Source organism: Ammospiza caudacuta, chromosome 2, assembly GCF_027887145.1.
Source record: "Ammospiza caudacuta isolate bAmmCau1 chromosome 2, bAmmCau1.pri, whole genome shotgun sequence".
Classification (NCBI taxonomy): Eukaryota; Metazoa; Chordata; class Aves; order Passeriformes; family Passerellidae; genus Ammospiza; species Ammospiza caudacuta.
In genome coordinates, this window is record NC_080594.1 from 33,594,144 (window position 1) to 33,608,528 (window position 14,385).

General features: G+C 39.8%; 1 protein-coding gene across 4 annotated transcripts in view; it reads right to left on the reverse strand.

The window, feature by feature from the left end:
* Nucleotides 1–14,385, reverse strand: part of TSPAN9 (tetraspanin 9) — a 169,532-nt gene that overhangs the window by 136,177 nt on the left and 18,970 nt on the right. Inside the window, exon 1 of one of the 4 annotated variants that reach the window (XM_058822524.1) lies at nt 5,100–5,137. The exons of the other annotated variants lie outside the window; for them this stretch is intronic. The gene's annotated coding sequence lies outside the window, so the exon portion shown is untranslated. Of the gene's footprint in view, nt 1–5,099; nt 5,138–14,385 lie in introns of those variants that run through there. 4 annotated transcript variants of the gene reach the window in all.

The following is a 14,385-nucleotide window of genomic DNA, read 5'->3' on the forward strand; positions in this document are numbered from 1 at the left end:
GAACACACCTTTTTGTTAAGACACAAGTTTAGTTTTCAATAAATTTATCTGTGAATAGAGAGTAACTATTTGGAATTTGAGGAATTTCTATACTGTCAGTCTTCATGATGGCACTGAAATACCAAAATTTCTCCTCAAGGCTCAGCTCAGGCAGTCCTGCAGTGGCAGAGGTTCAGATATGTTTTTTCAAGTGTTTCAGAATCAAGACATTATTGTTTCAAAGCCCTCTCTGTGAGCTCAAACTTCAACAGAAAATAACCCCCAGTGATTTCACCACAGAAACAAAAAGAAACGCTAATTTAAAGTTGTTCCATCACATCAGGGAGGGATGACTTATGCTTTAAAAAAAAAGTAGCAGAGAGTAATAAAAACCATTTTTATCTTCCAAGCAAAGACATGTTTTACGTGAGAAAATCTATTCTCTAGATGATAAGTAATATGAAGTGAGTCTGAACTGTTATTCAGACAAAACCTATTTCCTGACCAACTCTTCCAACCTATATCTCAAATACATGCATCCTCATAGGGTGTTCAGGGAGCACACTAATGAGACTGTAAGTCCCAGGGCATCAGAATTACTGTGGCTGGAAGGGTGCACTGGATTTCTTAATGAGCTGAAATCAGACTGTTTACAAATTATGGCTGAAGCTGGGGATGCTCTATTATGTTCTGACTGCCAGTACACACTTTCTTTCAGTAGGAACTATAAAAAAATGGGAACTGGATGGAAATTTCTTCTACTAGCTCCAGTATCTCTGTTCTGTACCTGCCTCCAAATCTGCTGTGAAGCTTCAAACTACTGGAATTATGGATACCACCAATTACTGCTACTTGTCTTGACCCAGTAAAAAGCCAGATGGAGGTCTAAGCAAGAAACAAACAAAAGATAAGAGCAGCTGAGAGTGAGATTATTCCCAGCAATGTGCAATTTAGGTGAAGCCTATGAGTTCCTGGCAAACTGCCCATGAGAATGCTGCTTAAGCCAAATTGAATACCTCTGACCTATGGATGTTTACAGAAAGGCAGCAGTCACAGAGTGCTTCAGGGATAAATGAATGGGACTCAAAAAATTAAACAAGAGAAGAAAAAGGCAGGATCAGTCTCAAAATTTTACAAATACTGTGAGTTTTCCTAGCTATGGCTGAGTTATACATGACACTGAAGACAGTTTGAATACTTAAGTATTTACTGATTGTTGAGTCAATCATTCATTAGCCTAATTTCTAGTTAAAATAAATTTAAAAAACAAAAATTTTAAAATTGTTGAAATTAAGCTGTTTTGATTTCTTTATGATAGCCTCATATATTTAGACTAATAGGAGATTATATCAATTTGATTAAATGTCCATCAGTCTGGCACGACCTACATCTTAATTTTTAAGTAGGTGGTCAATTTTACAGAAAGGGAGGAGGGAAAATCCACACAAAACAGCGTCTATTATACTTTAAAAGCTAACTGTACTTATAAAAAGCTAACTTTTTCCTTTGTGTCCTTTTTTTTTTTCACTCTCATTTATTTTCCCTTCCTATCCAATGGCCATACTGCTGAGAGGCTCAGAGAATGTATGATCTGCCCGCAAAGACAGAAAAAAAAAAGTATGTACAGCTTGTGAGAGACTCTGTCTAGATCTCAGCACAATTTAGTTTCAATAGCTTCTACATGAGCACTGTAGGGCGTTAATTCAATTTTTAGTGTGTTAGGTTTTTCAGGATTTTAATAAGGCTTTGGATACTGTCCCTCACAGCATCCTCCTGGACAAGTTGTCCCAGCTGTGACTTGAGCAGGGTCAGACTGTGCTGGGTGAAGAACTGGCTGAAGAGCAGGGCTCCAAGAGGTGTAGTGAATCAAAGGGGCTACATCTGGCTGGTCACCAGTGGTGTTTTGCAGGGCTCAATTCTAGGGACAGTTCTGTGCAATGTGTTTATTGGTGATCTGGATGCAAGAGCTGAATGCACCATCAGCAAGTTTGCTGGTGATGCTAAACGAGGAGGTGCTGTTGATTCTCTGGAGGGACAAGAGGCCTTGAAGAGGAATCTGCATAGAGCACTGGGCAATCATGCCTGGCATGAAATTTAACAAGTGCCAGATCCTGCAGCTGGGATGGAGTAAGTGCAGGCACAAGTACAAACTGTGACAGGAGTGTCTGGCAGGGAGGGCCCTGGGGGTGCTGGGGGCAGCAGCAGCTCAGTGAGGGTCAGCAGGGCATAGCCCAGAGGGCAGGAACCGTGTCCTGGGGGCATCAAACACAGAGCACAGCCGGGCACAGGGGATCACCCATCACCCGCTGTGCTCAGCGCTGCTGCGGCCTCACCCGCAGTGCTGGGGGCTGCTCTGGGCACTACAATGAAGGTGGGATGGGAAGGAGGGAGAACGTAATCCAGAGCAGGGCAACAAAACTGGGAATGGTTCAAAGCTGCACAAGGGAAGGCTCACACTTCACAATGGGAAGCACATCTTTACTGTGCTTCAGACACTGGAGCACCCAGATTTCCTGGGTAAGTGATCGACGTACCATCCCTGTTTGCTTTAAGAAGCATTTGGGAAATGCCCTTATTAACATGCTTTAACTTTTGGTCTGCCCTCAAGCTGCTAGACAGTTAGGCTAGGTCATAGTTTTAGGTCCTTTCCAACTGAAATACTCTATTCTATTCTGTTTCTTTTTTAATTTTGTCTTGTAAGTTTCTTCCAAGGCTCCTGAAATCCTACATCCCTGTCCAGTTATAATTAATACAGCATAAAGCTGTACTATCCCCATTTTAGATTCTTGCCACACCATTAGCTAGAACTCCTTATAAGCTGTTAGCTCCAGAGTAATTTTCAGATCAACCAGTTCTGCAAGAATGCTATTAGAACAATATATTAGGTACTTAAGCAAAACCAAAGTACGAATTTGTCAGGAACATGTGTCAACTAGAGGCTATAGCGAGCAGAACTATTTTTCATTTTCATCTCATTGTACTGCACTGCCTGTCATTGCTGGCCCCAGTCACATCTTGGCACAGTGATGCATGAACTTGTCACCTCAAAACTGGAACTGCTGCGACCTACATGGAGTGATGCTGTGCAGGGCCTGCAGCTGGCACAGAATGCTGAGGCTCGTTTATGAGGAGACACGGCGCCACTTCAGCAAACTGGGCTCATGTTTCAGTGCTCTGTACTTGTAAAGTTTAAAAATTCAAGGTTCTGATTTTAATAACTACAGCCAAACTAAATGAGAATTATCGAAGACACTGAGCCCTGCTGGCAACTGCTGCTGTAACAATCTGGCATTGGAGATAAACTAAAGCACCAAAGAGGGGAGTCTCAAAGAAAGGTTCTAGATTTGGTTTGTCCATGTCCACTAAGAGTCCAGCATAATTCAAATTCATTTTGGCATGCTTTCTTATTCATTCCAACCTTTCCCAAACTCTATCAAAAGAGAGGATTGGAGATAAGGGGTGACTGACTTATAAACAGTCTTTCTATCTGCATTTCATTTGCAGATAAAGAACTATACCATAAAAGATGCTCTTGCAGGCTTTTGGTAAACACATTGCTGTTAACAACAAAATCAACCAACCAACCAACCACAAGAACCCCAAAATCTCAAAAAATAAAAAATGCCTATCAAGCAAAACTTTTTAAATAAATCCTTTACTGTGCAGATATTCTGGACATCTCACTTGACCACTGATGTAACTGAGAGCACAGGATTTCACTTAGTTTCTCTCTGACATCATTGTCAGAGAGCGAGAGAGTCATCATTTGTAGTTCCTTTTTCTTGAAGATGTGCTTTGCAAAGTCTTGCCAATTTTGCTTTAGTTACTTCCAGTTAAGAATTTTCAAATTCATTTTGAACCAATGCAGTCACCAGAAATTCACGAAATCACTACAGGAATCATTACGACATGAATCACACATTGCCCATCCTTGTCACATATGTCTCTTGGTTTATATATAAGAACACTGTGGCCTCTTTCAACACAAAATATAATTTACATATCCAGAAAAAAACAGAAGTGCCACTGCCAATCCTGTTCTGTTCCTCTAAAAACATGCATTTTATGTGTATTGCCAAAATGCAATAACCTACCTCTTGATAAATCTTCAAATGTTTCTATACTCAAAGCTTCTAGTACTATCTTTTTAGGAACCACTCAAAACAATTTCCATTATTAAAAAAAAACTGAATTAAAAACTATCCCAGATATTTCTTGGAGTCTAAGGTACCTCCTACAACTAAGAAGACATGCGAGTCAGAATTTAAGCAACTGAAAAACTACATTTCAAGCAGGTTTAGCTTCAAATAGATGGAAGAAGCTATAAGATTACTTTAGGAACACAGCTGCATAGTGCAGATGTGCTGATCCACAGCACCCTATGTCACTGAGAAGCAGGTAATATCTGAGTGACTTCGATACCAGGATTCCTACTAAAGATTTCCCTTATGATTATGATGAGCTCATCTGTGAGAAGTTCATGAACTGTATGACTCATGTCAGAAATAAATCTTGCAAACATATTCCTTCTTAGATTTTTTTGCTTGTTGTTTTTATTTTTACGATTTACAATCACTGTTTATGACCCAGAATAAAAACTGCTATGACAGCATTGGTTGTGGGAAGCTGTAACTAATCACAAGTCAAAGCTGATCAAAAATAAAACACTTGTAGTTTTGCCTCATTCTTAAAGAATGACCTTATCCTGCAACAAATAAACTTTTTGTGCACTGTTCCCTCTGCCCTGCAAAATCCTCTATAAAACTGAAACATAATATTATGCCACTTGGCAATGTATCAGGACTTACGGCCTACAAAGGGACAGCTAAAGGCCGTACCAGATGCTTCTTCATCAGCAAACTAAAGAGAAACTGGAGCAAAACAGAAGAGGCTTTGTTACTGCAAATGCTTCCATGTTTGTTCTCAGGAGCTTTCCACCCTCAGGGAGGAAGAGACCATCATATTAGTGCCTCACAGACTTAACTAACTTACAAGGAAGCATTACAAGGAGAATTTAAGCTATTTAGACCACCAGCCAAACCAATGCAGTGATGCTGTTGCAGAGAGCAGTCCAATTAATTTCATACTGAAAGAAGCACAGGAAAATAAGTAATACCTACTGTCTGCCACAGCTCTTCCACTGGGAGAGTATTTCTCAACGAATCTTTCAAAGGCAGTGGGATTATGCAGGAAAGTAGTTCTGTTTTCCTCCTATGACTTCCTCATACACAGCAACACCACACTGCATAAAACAGGAAAAATCACTCCACTGTCCTCATCCCACCCAGACAGACTGCAGTGGAGGATAGGAAGATACCCAACATCCTCCCCACACTGCACAGAGAAGAGATTTGAGGTGGAAGAGAACAAGGCTTATGTCCTACCACATGATTTTTTCACCACCTTGATTTGTTTTACTCCGTCTGCAGTGGGCTGATCAGCACAGACAGGCTGATCAGCTCAGACAACATCAAAATGAAAGCTGATGGTGTAGGAGAGGTAAATGGCAATGAATGGTAGCATAATTTTATCTCAAAAACACCAAAGCTTTATATTTTTGTAAAAGGACTGTTTCCTTTAAATTCTCACACACTAGAGGAAGCTGTAATGGACTAGCAAAATCTAAACTTCTGTAAGAAATTTCCTCCTGAGAGCATAAAGTAACTGCTGCCAGGACATTGCATAACCAGGCATACAATGAAGCAAGCTACTGAAAAAGGCTAGTCTCCCAATCACTCATATCTCAAATAGAAAAGCAGAAAGGGGAAAATACCAAAGCAAAGCTTAGTTATCTAGTAGGACCTTTAAATATGAAACCTTAATATTAAAATATAGAGTGCCTACTACAAAGCAATTTCTTTTATGAGAGACACATCCAAAGAAGGATGGCCTATTTAGCAGTCAAGCTCAAACAGAATCTGCTCTCAAATGTCATCAGAAGAGCAGCATCTTTCTACCAGGTCTATTCCCTAAAATGCAGCCACAGTTTCATGTATTAAACATAATGATAAAAATAGCCCATGAAGGTTTATTCATACTTTTTGCCTTGTGAAGGCAATACAGTTTAGAGAGAGGGAGCAAACATTTACCCTTGATTGTAAATCACCAAAACAATTTACGGCTGGCTTAATTTCTCCACACCTCCAACAATGAGATTGCACAGTGACAGATTGGGGCATAACGACACACAACCCCACAACTAAGCCTCACAGAGAGAAAATTTGGCCCTTAGCAACTTCCCTTCAGTTTTTTTTATAAGTGAAGCCTACTTATAATCTCTCAACTTGCAGGAGTGGCAGCTAGGGACAAAATAAAAATGCTACAGTTTGGCTCCTTCTTGTGATCCAGAAGCAATAACAGAAAGAAAAATGTTTTACTACTGCATTTGTTTTAATCCCTTCTATGGAAATCCAGCATTTACTACAGCAGTTGTCTGGCACTGTCCATAAGCCAAGCAGCCCTACACTTTGCAGAATTTTGTATGAAAAACCTAAGCAAGCATCAATCTTTTTCAAAATCTGCCCTATCAGTCAGTACAGGTGAGAATGTTTGTGTTCTGTCCAAAATTGCCAAAGAAGTGTCAAAGATAACAGATACACTCTGCAACATAAGAAAGAAATCATGGCAGAAACCACGCAAAGTCACAAAACCTGCAGCACTTTCAGGATATCACAAGAAAAAGAGATAAAGCCATTCTGTTCCCAGCTCAAGCCTTGGAAAAGTGCAATCCATAGATTGGCACCAGAATTAGCATCACAAGCCAAACCACACAGCCCACTGTCTGAAATCAATCTATATTTTTTCTTCAAAATAATAAATTATACCTTTTTAAAATTTTATTGCTTGAGCCTACTGCTTTAGTATTTTATCTCTCCACCTCTGGAGATAAAGAAAAGCTTTTGACAAAAACAGATAGGATTTCTTTGTAACTACACAGTTCCAGAAGCTTAGCTCGGAAGAGAAAACACTGTCTCCTTATAGTCACTGCAAAGTTGCAAAAGTGCAAAATTTCCTTAAGAGACGCACAGGTGAATTTTCAGATCACATAATCTGTAAATATGGAAAAAAATATCTGATCCCAAGTCAGAAAAGTCAGCTTTAATCTCTAACACTCTTAAGTGTAAAAGATTAAACTCTTAAGAGACAGAGTTCCTTTCTTAAAAGCTTAATGATACTATTTTATTACTGTTCCAGACACCATTCAAAGTTTTAGTGCAAATAAACATTCAATCGCTCAGCTGCTGAAAAATGTTGTTCAGCACTTGCAGTAAGCAGTAAGATTCAAAACAGGAAGAGAGGAAATTAAACCCAATAAGATACAAAAACAACCAACTCACAAAACAGAATATATTCTTTCTTTAGAACCAGAACAGATCCAATCTCTGACAATACACCCTTAAAATGATTTACATGTTTCACCATGTATTTCACCCTACTTTTTTAATAGAAATGTTTCCAATTTCAGGTTTAAGTCAAGAACTTCTTAGGCAATTTTCACATGAGCTGTGAAAATAGTAATTTTTAATTAGTTTGACCTTTCCTTTCCAAAACCTTTATATTGGATTGTTTCCTGATTGCCGAGAGGATAGAATAACATCTGGAGGGACAGAAGTTGCCATTTTGAAGCTCTGCTACAATAAAAAAGATGGCTTTAAAGCAAAGTAGAGAATAAGAAAAGATCAACTCAAGTATTTTGGAAACAAATTTAAAATTATATACCAACAAAAACTATGGAATAAACTGTAAGTGCTATAAGTCAAACGTCTACTTTCTCGATAAAATTTAAGAGAAGGTATCTTTAACACTTTTCCATCTCTGGCATCTCTCTTTGTTTCTGAAGCAAGGTGGTTAAAAATACCCATCACACAGGAAGCACAAGCAATATGTCTTCACAGCCACTAAAATGTGAAATTATTCTCCCTCTTCAACTGCTGATCAATTTTAACTGCATGATACAGCTACAGAGGCACAAAGAAAGCTAGAAAGCTAAAAGCTCGATTTTAAAGTTTAAAAAAAAACCCAGAAAGAATCAAAGCCAATTAATTGCTAAAATAAACGTCATATGATAGGCAGCTAACAAAACTTCTTTCTTCGGGTAAAGAAGAATGCAAACTGTTCTCCTAAAGCTGGTTTTCTGAGAGAACTGAAGTGTTTCAGCTGCCCTCTAGTGTTAAAATGAATGCACGGGTAAGTCAAGAGCGAGGCTAAAAAGATGCTTGAGTTAAGAAATTATTCACTATGGTTTATTTTTAACCACGCTGAAACTAAAAATTAAAAAGTAAATTTTAAAATACCACAGGGCCAATTCTTCCTTTAAAATTAAGATATTCAAAACTTTCCTGTAACATGCAATACCGCCCCACAGCAACTAACTATATGAAATTATGGGAGATCTTTTACTCAGCTTCAGCCCTTTATTTAAACCTAAGGAAAAGTTCTGCTTGATGCTAAAAAACTAAATTATTAGAATTTTAAAAAAGAAAATAATCATCTATTTTCATAACCCAAGTTGTAAGATATGCAAATATTAAAGGAATAATGGATTTCATAATTCACTCTACTTTAAAAAAAAAACTGTTTATATATAAGCATGGCTGAAAAATTCTCCTTTTCCTCCTCAGGCTCCACATATAAATTTCAACTTAAGTTTAATTAGCATGCAGAAAAAGGAAAGCTCAGAAGGAAACCTTCTCTGGAGGATTCTTTATCAGCAAATTCAATAAAATCTTGAGCACCAATGACAAAACAAATTTCATATAACAAATTTCATATAAAAAGTTAAACTCCTAAAAATATTACGTACTGATAGAAGGATAAGTGTTCTAATAGATGAACTAAGTTTTAAGTTGTGTGTACTGCTGGCTCACGGTCAGCTTGGCATCAACCAGACAGAGCTGTTTTGCAGAGGGTCAGCATGAACTGGAGTACGAACCAGGTATTCTTGGAACACATCCCTGTGCATATGCACATGCTGTCGATGAATGGGACCAGTCAACACAGGTCAGCCAGTGACAAATAACGCCTGACCAACTGGATTTGTGGACAATGAACAGTGGATGTGATTTACCTCAGCAAGCCTTTTGACAGTCTGGATTGGTGGGCAACTAGAGAGGTAAAAATCTTCTTGGAAGGTTGGGCTGGAAGAACAGTGGTTGAAGCGTCACGATCTATGCCGGGGCCAGCAATGAGGAGAGTATAGCATGGGTCTGTCTGGAGGCTTGTCCTGTTTCACACCTTTACCAGTGACCTGGAGAAGGTAACACAGCCCACTCTCATCAGGCTTGCAGATGACAGCAAACTAGGGAATGCAGGCAAGAAGCTCCAGGGCTAAGCTACCATTTTCAGGAACCCAGACAGGCCAGGGAAACAGGCTGCCAGGAAAGGACCTGCGCTGAAAAGGATTTGTGGGTACCAGTGGAGACAGAGCTAAATGGGACTCAGAACTGCAATGAAGGCTAAAAGCTTACTGTACTGTATCCACAAGACAATGCACAGTAGATAACAAAAGTGATTGTTTTCCTTTACTCAACACTGTACTAAATCCAGTTCTGAGCCTCCAGTAAAAGCAAGTGTTGATCAAGGCTGTGGAACTGTTGGAGTGAGGCCAGAGGAGGCACATGAAGATGAACAGAGGGCTGGAGCACCTCTCTGATGAAGACCTGCTGAAAGTTGGGGCGGTTCTGCCTGGAAAAGGCTCCAGGGAGACCTTATAGCACATTCCAATACCTAAAGGGGGCCTGAAAGCTGGAGAGAGACATTTTACAAGGGCTGCACCAATAGGACAAAGAGGGAAGGTTTCAAGCTGAAGGAGAACTGGCTTAGATTACAATGATGGTGACTTAGATTTAGATTTACAATGAGGGTGATAAAACACTGGCACAGGTTGCCCAGAGAAGTGATAGATGCCCCATCCATGGAAACATTCAAGCCATGTTAGGTGGGGTTGAGGAACCTGGTCTGGTTGAAGATGTCCCTGCTCATTGCAGGGGGCTGGATTAGACGCCCTTTAAAAGGTCCCTTCCAACCCAAACTATTCCGTAAGAAACCTGAGCAAGTCCTGCCAAAGATCACCGAGTTTCTCATGGAATTAGAGCTCTGGGCCTGGGCGGAAAGGCTGATAAAAACGGGCTTGCTTCACTTATGACGGCTTTGGAGGAACACAATAGCAGACTTTCAATTCCCAAGAGAAAGTCACCAAGAACATGGGCCAGGCTTTTTATGAAAGTATGTGGTAGGAGAAAATAGGCAACTGAAGTTGCCACAGAACATTAAAAAAAAATCACTGCTCTGAAGTATTAAAACAAGTATCTGAGAGATTGTGGAATCTATGTCCATGTAGATTTCAAGAACCATCTGAACAACATCTGTGCAACTTAGTCTGAAGGCAGCATTGATCTTGCTTCGAGTAGGAGCTGGACTGGATCACCCCTGGAGGTCCCTTCCAACCTGAATGAGTCTGCAAGCAACATCACCTTATAAACCATTATAAAATGGCTTTTGAAATGGCTTTAATATCTGACCTATGCCTATCCCAAGGCTTCCTGCACCATACAATGCACAAGGAGTGCTGGCATATGTTTGCAGCATAGACTAATGCTTGAGCTGCTCCACCCAGATCTTATCTCCTTAGTTAGCAGCATTTGTTTCAAGAAAATTTAAAACAGTGTCCCCACTCCCTCAGTACAAACATATTGATATGGGCACCAAGATGCACAAGGTCATATAGACACAGGCTTTTAATCAGGCTGGAAGCCCTTGGAAAGCTTCCATGACACAGATGGTGACCCTGGCCTGGGTATCACATCTGTAGTGGCATTGTCCTTACCATGTCTGCTCCACAAGAAGCATCACTGGCACGAAGGCTGCCAGTTGTGGAGTAGTGTCAAGTATCTGATCACGATAGTCAACAATGGGGCCTACACTTAATGCCATTAATCTGGACTAAAAATCCATGTCAATCATGAGTAAACTTGCTGACACAAACTCTGAGAGCAGCAATAATCCAGCAGGGCCAAACCAAATCACTGCCTGGAATGTAGAGTCTGATGTAATACTTGGCTTCAAGTTGCTCCCATGACTCTCAGTTACACATACAGATACAGTCACCCACATTACACAGCTACTTTTGTTGAGCAGTTTTGTGAAATCTGTCAAAAAATTCAATGCTGTTCCCACCAGTATCAGCAGAAGGCATTACATCACAGTAAGCACACTGGATTTCTGAAGCCCAGTGAGATCTTTAGGAAGACAAAGACAAATACAGTTTTAAAACACAGAATGATGTTTATAAATATTTGATAGGAATGTCAAGGTCTCTAAAGCTGACCAGAGCTCATCAAGGACAGAAGTTTGAAAAACACTTTGGTCAGCTACATACTTTCATGGCAGTGCTGTTGCTCTATGAACATTCTCAGCATGGTAATACAATTCTGCTGCCTGGGCATGCTCAGATACCACAACTAGCACATGTGCCATCCTTTGGGATTCTCTGAGTTAATACAGCATCTAGTCTGGCATCCATCCACTTTCACAAAACAACTCATCTAACCCAATTTCCCATCATCTTTGTTAACTGTCCTACAGCTGTGGGCAGAAAAATTCCCCAGGGGCCTACAGCCTGTTTCTTTTCTCTCTCTTTCCTGGCACTCACATAAAATACACTCTGGTTTCACGACAGAAGGCACTGAAACAGGAGGAAAATACCCCCATTCTTGCTGACTAATAAGCATGCCTCTGATCAGATGTGACCACCTTCCCATGACATGGTGACGCAGCCATGAGCTGTGCTCCTACAGCACCACAAGTTCACCGGTGCCCACAAATTTCCTGTTTGTGGGCGCCGTGGTCAGATCAGAGCAGATGCACCATGACAGACAGTCTGAGGGTGCTGCACTGAAGAAGAAAAGATTATGTGCAGCCTTGAAACACCCAGTGCTGTCCTCAAACAGGAACCTCACAACAGTCGGTAAAAAGAAAAATGGTTCATGCTTGAAAATCCCTAATTGAACTTAATAGGTGGAAAATAGACTTAAGAGCTGAAACCAAGTCTTAATATCCCACACCAATTACAAATTCTTGGGTGTTATATTTTGTATTCACTACCTAACTATAACATCAAACTCTTTTAAACTCACAGCCCCACCATCAACCCTGATGATGACTTCTACAACCTATAATAAGGATATATGAAAAGAACCACCCTATTTTCTTGTTTCACCATCTTTGCATTTCAATGAACCTCCTCTTCTTTCTTTTAAGAATCTTGGGAGACTACTAAATTAAAAGATACAATGGCATCAATAATAAAATAATACCATATATTTTTAATTTTAAGTATTTCATGTATTTGTTTCAGTTAGGTATCCATGAAATTATGAAAATGTAAATAGAAGAGCCTAAGGTGAATTAGCAGATGTTATTTCGAAACAAGGGTACACAAACAGATCTGCAGCTTCATTTAATCTGAGTGCAAAGAACAAAAAGCAGACAAAGTGACTACATTTTTTTAACCTATACAAATGCAGAAGATTAGTCTTTTTCTCTCTTTTTACACTCCTTCCCTTAAAAGAGAAAATTTCCATGCCCAAACTACTTTATTTATTTCCACATTCTGCTACATCTTCTCATTCATCAAAGGCTCATCAGCTTCATCTAATACATTTCAAGTTGGGTAGCTCAGGATGCTTTAACAAACAGGAATTTGTCTGAGCTTGGCTGGATTCCCTCAACTGCACCCTCATCCACCAGTTGTGGATGACTGGTACTAGCCAACTGTAAAGCACTGTTCCTGAACAAGTAACAATTGTTAAAATAAAAAAATTAGAGTTTAGGCTATGTATTGTTCTGGGCTACTATCAAAGGAAGCACTCGCATGAAAATACAAAAGCAGGAAACAGTAAAAAAGTGCATTTCATGGCACCAGCTCCTTGCCAGCTTCAGTCTTCACTGTGTACTGTACCACACCAATATATAAAAGGTGCACTGTGAGCAGCTTTAAAGCATAAACAAATGACAAAAACCCAAAACAAAACCCAAACCAAACAAATAGCCATCCCACTACTCCAGAAAAAAAAAAAAAAAAAAAAAGAAAAACTCCTGAGCAGACTAAAGACCAAAGTACTAAACAATTGTGACAAGAAAAAAACCTTAACAAAGGTCAATGCTGTCCCGGAGACAACACTTTTATTTCAGCTGTCAGCTTTGAAAGCCAGATAAAGACAAATGTCAGTAAATGCAAAAGGTAAAAATTAGTACTGTTATACAGACATACTCACTGGCTTTCCAGAGATTCTCTCTCTTTTTTTGTTTAATTATGTACCAAGGTAACAATAAGAAATCACAAGGAAGAGTATCAGTTTTCATAGTATGCTGATTTACTTATACAAAACTGCAAATTACTAATTTTCAGTTCACTCCTGGAGTTCTCCTCCCATCTTGCATGCCTCTGGAATGACCCAAACAGCACCAAGGTGTGGCTGGACAAAGACCATACCTGACACTTCTGTGTGAGGCTCTCAGAAAAAAATCAGCTCTTGGCAATTTCCTACTTTCCAGTAGATGAACAGAACTTAAAATCACAAAGCACAACAGAAAAACAAATAGGCTTAAAGATCCATATTTCAAGTAACACTGTTCACAAGGCCTTAAGCTGAAATTGCATAGCAACCATTACAAATTTTAACACCAAAACAGTCAAGAGGAAAGCTCATGTTTACCAAAGAGTTTGATGGGTGAAGTGTGGATGTTAACATCTTTGCAACGGGAGTTAATGTCTCTACTGACCTAGGCCGCAGGTTTGCTGCAGAGCCCTGGCACCTTGGCCCCTGAAGCAGACAAGGGATGCACAAGCCTGAACTCCTGAGCTTTGGGGTAAAACAGCAGGTTCAAGGGGGCAATGTGTGGTAGGCGGTTCGGGAAGGCTGCACCTTCCCAATGCCTCAGCAATGGGGAAAGGAAGAGGGAAATGTGCGGCCTGGAGTTTAGGATCAAGGGAGGCTGCACCCTATAAAACCTTGAGAGAGAAAACCCTGCGGGTGTGCCCCCCAGCGGACTCCCCCCTTAATTCAAACAAAGCTGAAGAACTCCCCTGTCTCCTTTTTGGACATAAACCTCTGGCGTTAGTGGATTTTCCTGACACAGTGAACAAAACAGACACGTCACAACATGCAGCTTTCACTAAGCTCTTCCTGACTATTTTCCTATATTCTTTTTGATAAGCACAAAGCATGTAAGAAACAAGCAGGCAATGCTGTCAAAGCAGCATACAACACTTAAACATAAATTAGACACATAAACACTATTTATGCTAAAAGTAAATCCCTCAAGACAAGATAAACTAACTGTATGTAGTCATTAGCTTTTTAAAATATGCTTTTAAAAGAGAAAACACATTTTAAAATCAAACCA